The sequence below is a fragment of the Cynocephalus volans genome, chromosome 5 (assembly GCF_027409185.1).
Source record: "Cynocephalus volans isolate mCynVol1 chromosome 5, mCynVol1.pri, whole genome shotgun sequence".
Lineage (NCBI taxonomy): Eukaryota > Metazoa > Chordata > Mammalia > Dermoptera > Cynocephalidae > Cynocephalus > Cynocephalus volans.
In genome coordinates this window covers 115,142,733-115,155,154 of record NC_084464.1, presented here as the reverse complement: position 1 = coordinate 115,155,154, position 12,422 = coordinate 115,142,733, and the positions used below count along the sequence as shown (strand labels likewise).

The following is a 12,422-nucleotide window of genomic DNA, read 5'->3' as shown; positions in this document are numbered from 1 at the left end:
ATATCTCTGTAGAAAGATCATATTTAAGAAATACACCCATCTTGAACATTGACACAGTAAATTCACTCAGAAATTGAATCATCTGGTGAAAAAGCCAATTAGGTGTATGTTCTGGCCCTCATCCATCTGACTAAATAGATAAAGTGTCTTCTCAGGATCTTTTCCAGGAGTCTCGATTATGCAAACGATGTTCACAGACACAGGCAACTGGCTTACCAATGCGGCCTTCCATCTTAGCCATATTTCTTCCCTCCTTTTTTTATTGATGGTAATACTGCTGCTTTACTGCAAAGTCATTTCTACACTATCCCAAAACCCTTTTCTATTGCATATTTGTACTTATTTATTTATTAATTTAAAATTATATTACTAATTAATTATAAAGGAGCTATCTGTGGCAGGCATGTGGGATACATTGATGACATGAATCCCAATGGCAGAGATCCCTGTCCTCATGAACTTTTATCCCAAGACTTTTTATGGTATCTGGAACACAGAGTGTGTACATTTTGTGTGTGTATAGAATAACGAAATGTGCATATAGATGGTTGGAAGTGTTCATTGATGTGGATGCAGCTATTTTCTTCTCTTAGCATATTATTAATATCACTTTAAAAATTAATAGGCTTCATTTTTTAGAAAAGTTTTAGGTTTGCAGATAAATTGATCAGATAGGACAGAGAGTTACAATACACCTCTTCCACCCCACATTCCTCCATACACAATTTCTTATACTATTAACATTTTGCATTGCATTCATTATAATTAATGAACTACATAGATAAGACATCTTCTCGGGATCTTTACCAGGAGTCTCAATTACACAAATCATACCCATAGACCACAGGCAACTGACTTACTCATGGGTTATATCAATATGCTGATATACAGATATAGACAGATATAAAGATATAGATATATTATCGCTAACTCAAATTTTTAGTTTATTTAGGGTTAACTATATTGTACTGTTCTATGGGTTTTGACAAATGCATACTTTGATGTATCTACTATTACGGCACCATACACAATAGTCCACTGCTCTAAAAAATCCCCTTTGCTTTATCTGTTTATTACTCCTTCCCCACCCCAACTCCCAATCCCTGGCAAACATTATTTTTTTACTGTTTCTACAGTTTTGGCTTTCTCAGAATGTCATATAGTTGGATCATATGCAGGCTTTTCAGATTAACTTTTATCACTTACCAATATGCATTTAAGGTAACTCCATATTTTTTTGTGGCTTGATAACTCATTTTTTCTTATCATTGAATAATATTCTCTTTTATGAATGTACCACAGTTTGTTTATCCTATTGCAGAACATTGTGGTTACTTCCAGTTTTTTGACAATTATGAGTAAAACTGCTATAATCATTCATATGTAGGTTTTTGTGTATATACATTTTTGTCTCATTTGGGAAAATACCTAGGCATGTGATTGCTAGATCTTGGGGTAAGCATGTTTAACTGTAAAAAAATGCCTGTCTTCCAAAGTGGCCATACTACTTTGCACTCGCTCCACATCCTTGCCAGCATTTGATTTTGTCAATTTGGGAGAATGGACTCTGTTTCAATTTTTTGGAATAGTTTGAAGAAAATTAGTATTAATACCTCTTTGAAAGTTTGGCAGAATTCAGCAGTAAAGCCATCTAGTCCTGGGCTTCCCTTTGTTGGGAAACTGCTGATTACTGCTTCAATCTTTTTGCTTTTTTTTGGTCTTTTCAGGTTCTCTGTGTCTTCTTGGTTCAGTCATGGTAGTTTGTATATGTCCAGAAATTTATCCATTTCCTTTGGTTTTCTAATTTGTTGGTGTATAGTTCTTTATAATAGTTTCTAATGATTCCTTGTATTTCTGTCATATCGGTTGTAATGTCTTCTTTTTCATTTCTAATTTTTGTTATTTCAGTCTTCTCTCTCCTTTTTTTAGTTGGCCTAGCTAATGGTTTGTCTATTTTGTTTATCTTCACAAAAAAACAACTTTTTATTTCATTGCTCTTTTGTATCACTGTTTGGGTTTCTATTTTATTTACTTCTGCTCTGATCTTAATTATTTCTTTCTGTCTACTAATTTTAGGATTGGATTATTCTTGTTTTCCAGCTCTTTGAGGTGTAGCATTAGGTTGTTTATTTGAAACCTTCCATTCTTTTGATGTAAACATTTATTTTTAATCTCTTGTGGTCTGAGAAGATACTTGAAATGATGTCAATTTTTAAAAATTTGTTGAGGCTTGATTTGTGACCTAACATGTGATCTCTCCTGGAGAATGTTCCATGTGCTGATGAGAGGAAAGTATATTTTGTGGTTGTTGGATGGAATGTTCTGAAGATATCTGCCAAGACCAATTGGTCTAAAGTGTGGTTTAAATCCTATGTTTCTCTGTTGATTTTTTGCCTAGATGATCTGTCCAATGTTGAGAGAGGGGTGTTTAGATTCCCAGCTATCACTGTATTGGGGTCTATTTCTTTCCTTAGGTCTAATAGTGTTTGCTTTATACATCTGGGTGCTCTGGTGTTGGGCGTATATATATTTGTGATTGTTATGTCTTCCTGCTGGATAGATCACTTTATCTTTATATAGTAGCCTTCTTTGTCTCTTCTTATAGTTTTTGGTTTAAAGTCTATTTTATCTGATATAAGAATAGCTACTCCTGCTCATTTTAGATTTCCATTTGTGTGGTATATCTTTTCTATCCCTTCACTCTTAGTCTGTGTGCATCTCTATAGGTGAGGTGAGTCTCTTATAGACAGCATATAGTTTGGTCTAACTTTTTATTCCAATCACCCAGTCTATGTCTTTTGAGTGGGGAATTTAATCCATTTACATTTAGGGTTGCTACTGAAAGGTATTGTCTTACTTCTGGCATTTTATTGATTTTCTTTTGAATGGTTTAAATATCTATTGTTTCTTTCTTTCCCCTTTATTGTTTGTCTTTGGTGTTTTTTGATTTTTGGAGGTGGTAAGATTTAGTTTCTTTCTCTTTCTCATTTGCATTTTTGTTCTGCCAGTGGGTTTTGTTCTTTCTTGTGTATTCACAGTAGTGATTATCAAGTTTTGGATTCCAGATGCAGGACTCCCTTGAGGATTTCTTGTAGGGCTGGTCATGTGGTGGTGAACTCTCATAGTTTTTGTTTGTTTGGGAAATATTCTATTTCTAGTTTGTAAGGTTTTAGCCATTCTAATAAATATGTAGTGATGTCTCTTTGCTGTTTTAATTTTGCAGTTCTCTATTGATATAACATATTCTTTTAAAATGCAAAAAATATAAAAATGGTGATGTATTATCTGATGTTAATTATTAATACATTATCAATTAAGAAAGATACAGCCTTATGTCACTTCCTTTCTTCCTCACTCAAATGTTTTCAGTGGATACCATCATCTATAAGAGGATATCAAGTACTTAGTATGAATTTTTTAAAAAATAATAAAAACCCTTAGTAATCTGACTTGTATTCTGTAGCCCAAGTTCTTACCCCTTCGTCTCTGTTTCTCGTGATCCAGCATAATTTACTCTTTAATGCTTTTAAAATGTGTGTAATATTCTCTCAAAATTCTGTCCCTTTGAAAGATGCTAGAAATGCCCCTCTGCCCTCAGTTTCTTCAACCTGATTTTTCTATATTTGACTGGGGCTTCTCTATCTCTGTTAATCATCCTTGACTCACACAAATGGGCCAGCACCCAGGAGAATTCTGTATGTCCTTCCAGGTTGATACCTATGGTAAATGCTCTCTTGACTGGGAAAAAATGTTTGTGAAGAGGCAAATTATTTTTTATTGGTAATTCCTAAAAAGGTTTCTTTGCTGAGTAAATGGATGATAGGAGTGAGCAAATCAGAGAATCTAGTGTGAAATTCTTTGTGTTAGAAGAGGTTCCAAGAAGGCAAAGATTAGATATGTGGGTAGATGAGGCTGGAGCCACATAAACTAAACACTAGGGTCTGGGTCCATGTGAGGGAAGGATGTGGCAGGAGAATTGGGTTCTAAGGGACAAATACCTAGTCCCAGGCAACTACATAGAAACTTGGCAGAAAAAAAAAAACCTGTACAAAGGTGATCTTAGCCCATGGGTGGATAATTTACTAAGATTTTAATTTGTGTATTTAGTTAGACTCAGGGGGACAGACTCTTTGTTTGTAAAGGACTAATAGGGAGTGGAGTGCTTGGTGGAGAAGTCCCACCCTGCTTGTCCCTATGGTGGCATCATAAGAGGGAGCCAGATCTCAGAGGAGATAGCTACATACAGAGGCTGTGGAAGTCGGGCCTGGGGCTCTCAGGACTGGCAAAAATTTATGTACCTCCGGCATGGCACAGAAGCAGGAAAGCCAACACACCTGAACGAGCTCTGTGGTTGTGACATGAAGAGTATTGTATCAGTGGTGACTAGTACGTACCTATAACTGTTTACCAATGTAGCCTCCTTAACTCGTTGGTGATGTCCAAGACCCCGGGCCATGGACATAACCTTGGGCGTGTGGGTGTGAAGGGGCTATGGCATAAAACACCTGAGGTGGAACTTCCTACCAGTCCAGCTGGATGGGGTCCCAGAGTCACATTTAAGTCAGTTTGAAGAAAAGAAGAAAATGCAAAATGAAATTGTCATTATCTGCTGCTGATATACTTCTATACAAAGAAAATTTTAAGATAATGGACAGGAAGATTATTGGAATTGGTGAATGCTCAGCAAGATTCATGATTTTTTTTCCACTTGGTTTCTTTTTTCTTTAAAGATTCACAATGAATGTTTAGAAATCAGTTGTGTTTCTACATACCAGCAACAAACAATTAGAACCGTTTTTGAATACTATTTATAATAGCAACCAAAACATACATAATACCTAGGAATAAATGTAGAAAAATATATACAATATTTCATGGAGGAAGGAATAAAATTTTATCTTTTACAAATATATCAAAGATGGCATAAAGAAACAGGGAATCACCATATCATGTATAAGAAGATTAAATATTGCTCACATATATCCTTTCTGATAATTTCATGTATACATTTAATGCTATTTCAATCAAAATCTCAACAGTAGTTTTGTGAAAATTAAAAAGTTGACCTTAAATTTAAATCATTTTATGGAAGAACAAGATGGTGAGGAAACACCATTCCAGATACCAAAATTTTAATAATTAAGTCAAGCTTTAATAATGGAGCTATAGTACTAAAGAGGTTGGCCATTGGTGAAAAAATAGACCTATGAGGTGTCTTCAAAAAGTTTATGGAAAGATTCATATTATCATTTTCCACAGACTTTTTGAACTAATCTTGTATAGATTAATGAAAAAGAATAGACAAGCAAGAAATGAAAGAAAACTGCATTTATGGAAACTTTATAATAGAGAAAACATTAAAAATTCGGGGAGTGAGCAATATATCACTTATATAAAAATGCTGTGGGGAAAATTGATAATCTAAATGGAAAGAAACGTTTTCTATCTCATACCATGAATAAAAAATAAATTTAATAGAGATAAAATACCTAAATGTACAAAAAATTTTTTTAAACATTTGAATAAAATATAGGAGGTTATCTTTACTGTAAGCTGGGGGGAAATCTCTCAGGGAGGATACAAAAAACATAAATCACAAAGAAAAAATTGATAAAATTTACAACTTTGAATGCTCAAACTTTTGTATTACAACTTTCATAGACAAAGTGAAAAGACAAGCTATAGGAGCATATATTTGCCATACTTATAACCATTAAATAATTAATTCTAATGCATGAGGAACTTAATAATAAAAAGGATTATACAATAGAAAAGTGCAAAAGATGTGAATAGATAATTCACAGGAAAGAAAACCCAAAATCACACAGAAAAATGTTCAGCCTCACCAATCATCAGGAAAATGCAAATTAAAAAAATAATAAAATACAATCTCACAACATTAAATTCCCCAAACTGGAATATCTTGCAATACCATGTGTTAGTGAAAATAGGAATGATAAAACTCTTAGATAAGGTTAGTGGAATTGTGAAATGTTACAACTACTTCAAAGAGCAATTTACAATTTCAGGACACAGTTCCTGTGACTCAGGAATTTCACTCACATATATGCAAAATATGTAGTATGTTCATAAGCATTGTATGCAATAGCAAAAGTTTGGAAACAATATCCATCAATAGGACAGTGTATGTGCATGGAGGTCCCAAAACCACCCCCAGGGTCAATGATTTGCTAGAAGGACTCACAGAACTCAACAAAGCTGTTATACTCATGGTTACAGTTTATTACAATGAAACAATACAGATTGAAATCAGCAACAGAAAAAGGCACAGGAAGACTGAGTCTGGGAGATACCAAGCATGAGCTTCCTGTTGTTCTCTCCCAGTGGAGTTGTATAGATAAAACTTATTTCTCCCAGCCACAATGTGTGAAAATACACACGAAATATTGTCATCTAGGAAAGCATACTGAGTTTTGGTGCCTAAGGTTCTTACTGGAAATGGTCACGTAGGTGTGGCTGACTGCCCATGTGGCTGATCTCAGGCTAACCTTAGTCTCTGGCCCCTTCAGAGGTCAAGCTGATATTGCATGGCCCAAGTCCTCTACCATAAATCTCATGGTTAGCAGAGGCTACCAGCGTCACCCAAGCCCCCCAGGTGAACAAGGACAGACACTCTTATCAGGCAGGATACTACAAGGGCATAGATGTTATATCTCCCAAGAGCTGGGTAAGGGCCAAATCTTTGGAATGTGCAGTGTGGACAAGCCAGATTTGCTGAGTTAGTCTATAAACAAGTTGTGTTATATTCATATAGAGGATGAACTACATCTACAAGTATCAGTATGGATAAATTTTACAGACCTAGTGCTGAAAGAAAAAGCAAGCAAGAGGAAAATAGGTTCAGTGCAAATCTATTTATGTAAAGTTTAAAACTTTGTAAAACATTGTGAAATGTAGAAAGAGTATTAAAATTTGAGGTCCATTTTGAAAGAAATTGGTGATTGGTTGATTTTGAGGGATATTCTCTGAGTTTCAACATTGCAGATGGAGGAGATATTTACCATCCAGAAGCAGAGCCTATTCATGACTATAGAAATATGTGCTAGAATGGAGCTGAAGAGAAGCTGTTAGACATATTTCACGAACTACACAAGTATTATAGAGCTGGTCCTGGCCTATGCCAAGAGTGAAAGAGCTAAGAAATGACACATTTTTATTGGTGCTGCCAAATCACAGAAATTAAAGAAGTATTACATGGTGATAATTATCTTAGGATTAAATTTAAAATCCACTTAGAACCCTCTAGACTGAAACCCCCCGTGAATTGAACTTGGATGAAAGCCTAATTGCAGAGGCACACAGAGAGGGAAACCTCAATTTTGCAATGGGGACTTGGGGAATGCCTTTCCAGTCTGAAGTTCTGGAAATGAGATTACTTTATTTCTACTAATACCTGAGAAGGGGACAATAAAGTGTGATTTGGGCTACTAGAAAGGCAGAGTTACAGAGAACCCATCAACCACGTAACAATCAAACCTTGCCCTGAAGGCTGAAGTCAGAGAGAACACACTCCTGCCAGTTACACAAGGTACAGTGCAATAAATCATGGACTATTCTACCAATCAAGAATGGCACCATTTCCACTGTTGAGGAATGGCATGCTATAGTTTCAACCAATTTGGCATTGATGAAAAATGATGGGTTATAAAATCATATACAGTGGTGCCTAGGGTACCTAAATTCCATTTCTTAAGCTGCAATTGTGCACATGCACACTTGTGTGTGAACTCAGTTTTAAATTTCCTGTGACTAAGGCTATGATTATATGGCTCCAGAAGAAGGCTGGTTACATTTTCTAGGTCTGAGTTGTCTTACTTGTAGCATCGGAACAGAGAAGAATTTAGAATGCTGCCTGGTGATAAGAATGGTAGGAACTAACACATACTGAACACTGACTATGTGCCAGGTACCCTGTTAACTAATTTAAACATATTTGGTGATTTGCTACTCACTGTAGCCTGTGAGGAAGTTGCTATGATTAACTTAACCTTACAGATGAGGAAACACAGAGAAGCTGAATAGCATGACCAAGGGCACACAGGTTGTGGAGCTCTGACCCCGTGTCTGTCTGACTCTGAAGCTCAGACTGCTCTGACCCACGATGCCGTGATAACATCATTCTCTTCTTAACCAGCATTGCTATTAGCATGCGGGGCAATTTTAGTTTCCTACATGTGCTTATTGAAAAATAAGGACATTCATACTGGCCTACTACTTTAGAAAAATTGTATGAGAATGAATTAGATCAGGGCATATATATGACTACTACCATTACTCTTCCTGTTGAGCCTCCACCCCACACCCTACTGGGCAATGGGCAGAGCTCCTGAGTGCTGGAAAGGTAACCACATGCTATGTCACTCCCTTCCAAAGTACATAATATAAAGGCAAAAGATACAGAGTTTCCAGAATTTTGCATTAGGTCGAGGAGAAAAAAAGATTCCTGGTGTTGACCTTTAAGAGTTACTATTAATTTATCTGTTCAAGGACCTATCCTCTGCTTAGTGTTATCCGTAGATTTTTATATCTAACCTCACTATGACTGTATAGGATAGCATTATTGGTTTAATTTTACCACTGATAAAACTAAGGCGCAGAGAATAAAAAGTGACTTATCCACGGTCATGTCCCAGCAGTACGATTTGGGAAGGCAGGCTCCTATCCACATGCCACATGCTTCTGCTTAATCAGGATGGCCAAACCAAGAAATATTCTCCTGATATGAATCCAACTTGGCTTTTAGTAATGAAAATGACAGCTGGCAAGACTCATATGTAAAGTTATAAATGTAATCCTTCAAAAAGTCCTGTATTAAGAATCTAATGAATTCATTGGTGATAAATTAATTTCTACATAATCTAAATTAATGAGAATCACACTTATTTCAGAAGCTGAGGAGGTAGGCAACAGACCTTCCCATTGTAAGAAAGTCCAGTGAAGCAGTTTTGGTAGAAAAATAGACAGCAGAGACTGAGAGCCCTTGGGTTCCTTGGAGAGTGACCATAGAGGACCCTGGGCTGAATTAACTAAGAAAGGAGACAAATATCTTGAAAAGGTACTTGCTCTCCCTTCCTAATTCATCTACTAAACATACTCTCAATATTTTCATTTTCTTTCATTCCCAGGGCTGCCTTGCTATCATGACTTGTTCATAGTGTAAGGGTTTGCCACAGGAACAATAGTTTTGGAAATGCAAAACTCCTTTTTTGCCATCTCTATAGTTTCTACATTTATTGATTCATTCAACACTGTTTATTAAGTCCCTAATATATGCCAGCCAGTCCTCTGAGCAGTAGAGAGTGGGGATACGAACAAGACAAAGCTCCTGTGCATGTCACATGGAGTCTAATGGGGAAGACAGAAAATAACAAATAAAAGCTAGAGCCCCAGATAGTGATGAATGCTATGAAGGAAATAAAACACCTCTCCGTGGAGGAGAAATCTGAGCAGAGTCTGCATGTTGTGTGAAATTGGATCACATAGTAAGCCAGGAAAGATGTTACGGGCAGAAGGCATGGCCCAGGTACAATCTGAGGCAGGAATGAACTTGATGAGTTTGCTGTGTAATAGGATTATGGTATTTATTACATTATATCATGATTATTGACTGACATGGCTGTTTCCATAAGGAAATATTAGGACATGGGTCTTGTTCATTTTTTATTCTTAGTGGCTAGCAGAGTTTGGGCTATACTTGGCACTAACATATGAGTATATCTAACAAATGAATGAACTGGAACTCTTCTAGAAGCTGTCCATATGAATTTTTGTTAGCTATCTAAAGGTCAAGCAAATAATCTTTTTACCCAGAACTCAGGGTGTTTACTGAGATACACTACATTTTCAACATTTTTTGGTTGTTTTTCCTCCACATGTTAAAGTGATGAATATGTCTCTGCTCACTGGGACAAAATTTTGACAATAATTTTGTTATATATCTTCATATATTAGAAAAGCTTAAGTTAAAAAATCTACTTCTTTTAAAGGTGTTATTAAATACATATTAGTATCATTTAAGTTTTCTAAAAAGAGTTTTCTAGAGTTGAGATCCTAGGATTAGTTTAAATAAAATGACTGTGGAAAAATGGATTGTTATATCTGATTTGATTACATTTTTATTGTAGTACTTCAGAATTAAATTTTACAGTATTTCTGATACTAAGTATCACTGAAACAAATTATAAAATTAAATATAGATATTCTGAAAGTGTGTATTTTTGAATTTCAATACAAAATTTTGACATCAGTAATGTATTCCAGAATACCAGTACTCTCTAGAATGATGATAAAATAAATTTGGAGAATATAAAAGCTTATAATGTTTTATAGTGTACTGTTTTGAGTTTTAAAAGTTGTCTGGTTTGGCCCAATTACCTTTTGTACTAATAATTTCCACATAGAAATACAAATATTAAAAGTTCCAGAGCAACAACAACATTGAGGTTCCATCAGTAAAAAACAAAAATTCTGTTGGAATTAAGCAGATCTCCATGAGATGTAAATTTATTGATTAATAGCTAACTGAAACGTTTGTTTCCTGTTGCCTCCGCCTTTGTGATACTACATGCTGGTCACCTTGTCAAATATTCAGCCATATGCACAAGTCTAAGGTTTGGGTTTTGAGTCAACTTAATTATTATTCTTCTGTTTTCTAAGTCAGGCTTTTGTAATTGCATAGTGAAGTCTTTGCTGTATGAGCCTTCCGTATTTTACAGAGCCTGACAACATGGGTGTCTGTAACCATCCTTCACATCAGCAGCTCTTTCTTCTAGAACCGGGACCCCAAAGAGGAGAGTCTGCTTCCCATGCCCTTCCTCGCCTCTTGTCCTCTCAGCAGAGATTGACCATAGGGGAAGGCCAATCACGGGGAAATGTTTCTACTACAAACAGACATAAATCTTAAGGAGAGAGCCTCCCTCAGAATGTTAATTTTATTTTTTTCTGTTTTTTCCCCTTAATCTTTCACTTTCCCATTTAAAAAATATGACTAGATATCAATGAGACTGAATTTCTGGGAAAAGTTGTTACTTTAGAATGCCAGCCAGATGACTGACACACAAATGTTGTTTTAGAAATCCTTGAGGTAGATCCTGTAGTAACAAGCTCCTTAGGGAGCATCCGCAATTAGAGTTAAGTTCTGTTACTGTGCTTAAGTCCAGCATTGTTTCCACTTATCTACATGCAGAACTTTATGTTCCCAAATTTCTCTGGGCCTTGGACTCTATTTTCATCTACTGTATGTAGATGGAAAACTCATTAATTTTTTTAACAGGCCTTTACTGCTAATAATTATTTTAGGGTTTTTATAGATAAAGATGAAGGAGCACAATTCTCCTTATAGATAAAAATTATCTTTTCATATTCCCAAATCTCCGGAAGGATTGATTTCTATTATTTGTTTTTTGGTATGTGATTGTGGTCTAACTGCTCAGGATTCATGAAAACAAAACAAAACAAAAATTAATTTAAAAAAATAAAACAAAACAAAACATTGTCTTCATTGACAGTAATTTGGAAGGAAATTTTCATGTTTATGTTACATTTTTGCAGAACCAAATAAACTCGTAAGCAAAAAGTCATAAAATAAGCTTAATAAACCCTCATACTGATGCAAAGTTAACACTGGTCACTTGGCAATTGGATAAAAATTCAGCTCACAAAACAGTATTTTGGCTGCAGTGAATGCTTATGAAAACTACGAGCAGTTTGTGTAAACCCTGGTGGATTTGGCAACACTGGGAGTCAGCTGTGATTCCTGAGCATAATAAATGCATTGGTTTGAATTCTCCTGTGTGTTGTATGTGAGGTTTGTCTAGAGCTCATTCAGATTCAAGATGCACTTTAAGATAGAATTAAGAGAGGAACTGAAGGAAAGAAGAAACTCTTCCATTTCTAATCCTTTGGTTCAATAGGAATGTGGACCTCCTAGGTGATTGCTGCACTAGACATAGATAATTTTCAGAAATGAAAATAACATTGCTTACATCAGTTCAGATTCCAACCACAGAAATGACTAAGGCCTTATCAGATGCACTAGCTGAAATCTTAGACCTTTATGGAGAGGGATCATCTGGCCTTCTATTTCTAAAATAGACTAACGATTACTCATTTAGTTCTCTGCAATTATAGCCATCTGATCCTTTGAAGTCTTGGAAAGGGTGAGATGATGACATGACTGTAACACAAATCCATACTGAAGAGCCCAGTATTTAAATATTCCTCATGTTTCCATGCTGTAGGGTTACTTGTGAGCTGATACATATCACATATGGTTATCAACTTGATGTCTAGGCAAACAGTGAAAATAGCAAATGCATTCTATTGTTAGCTTCTAGATTTTGAATACAGGAGATATTATTTTTTTAAAAAAAGAAAACTATATTCCTTAGTAATCTCACAAT

General features: G+C 35.5%; 1 pseudogene; it reads right to left on the bottom strand.

Moving 5' to 3' along the window:
• LOC134379131 (ATP synthase F(0) complex subunit C1, mitochondrial-like) overlaps nt 1-12,422 on the bottom strand; it is a 179,731-nt pseudogene that overhangs the window by 23,294 nt on the left and 144,015 nt on the right.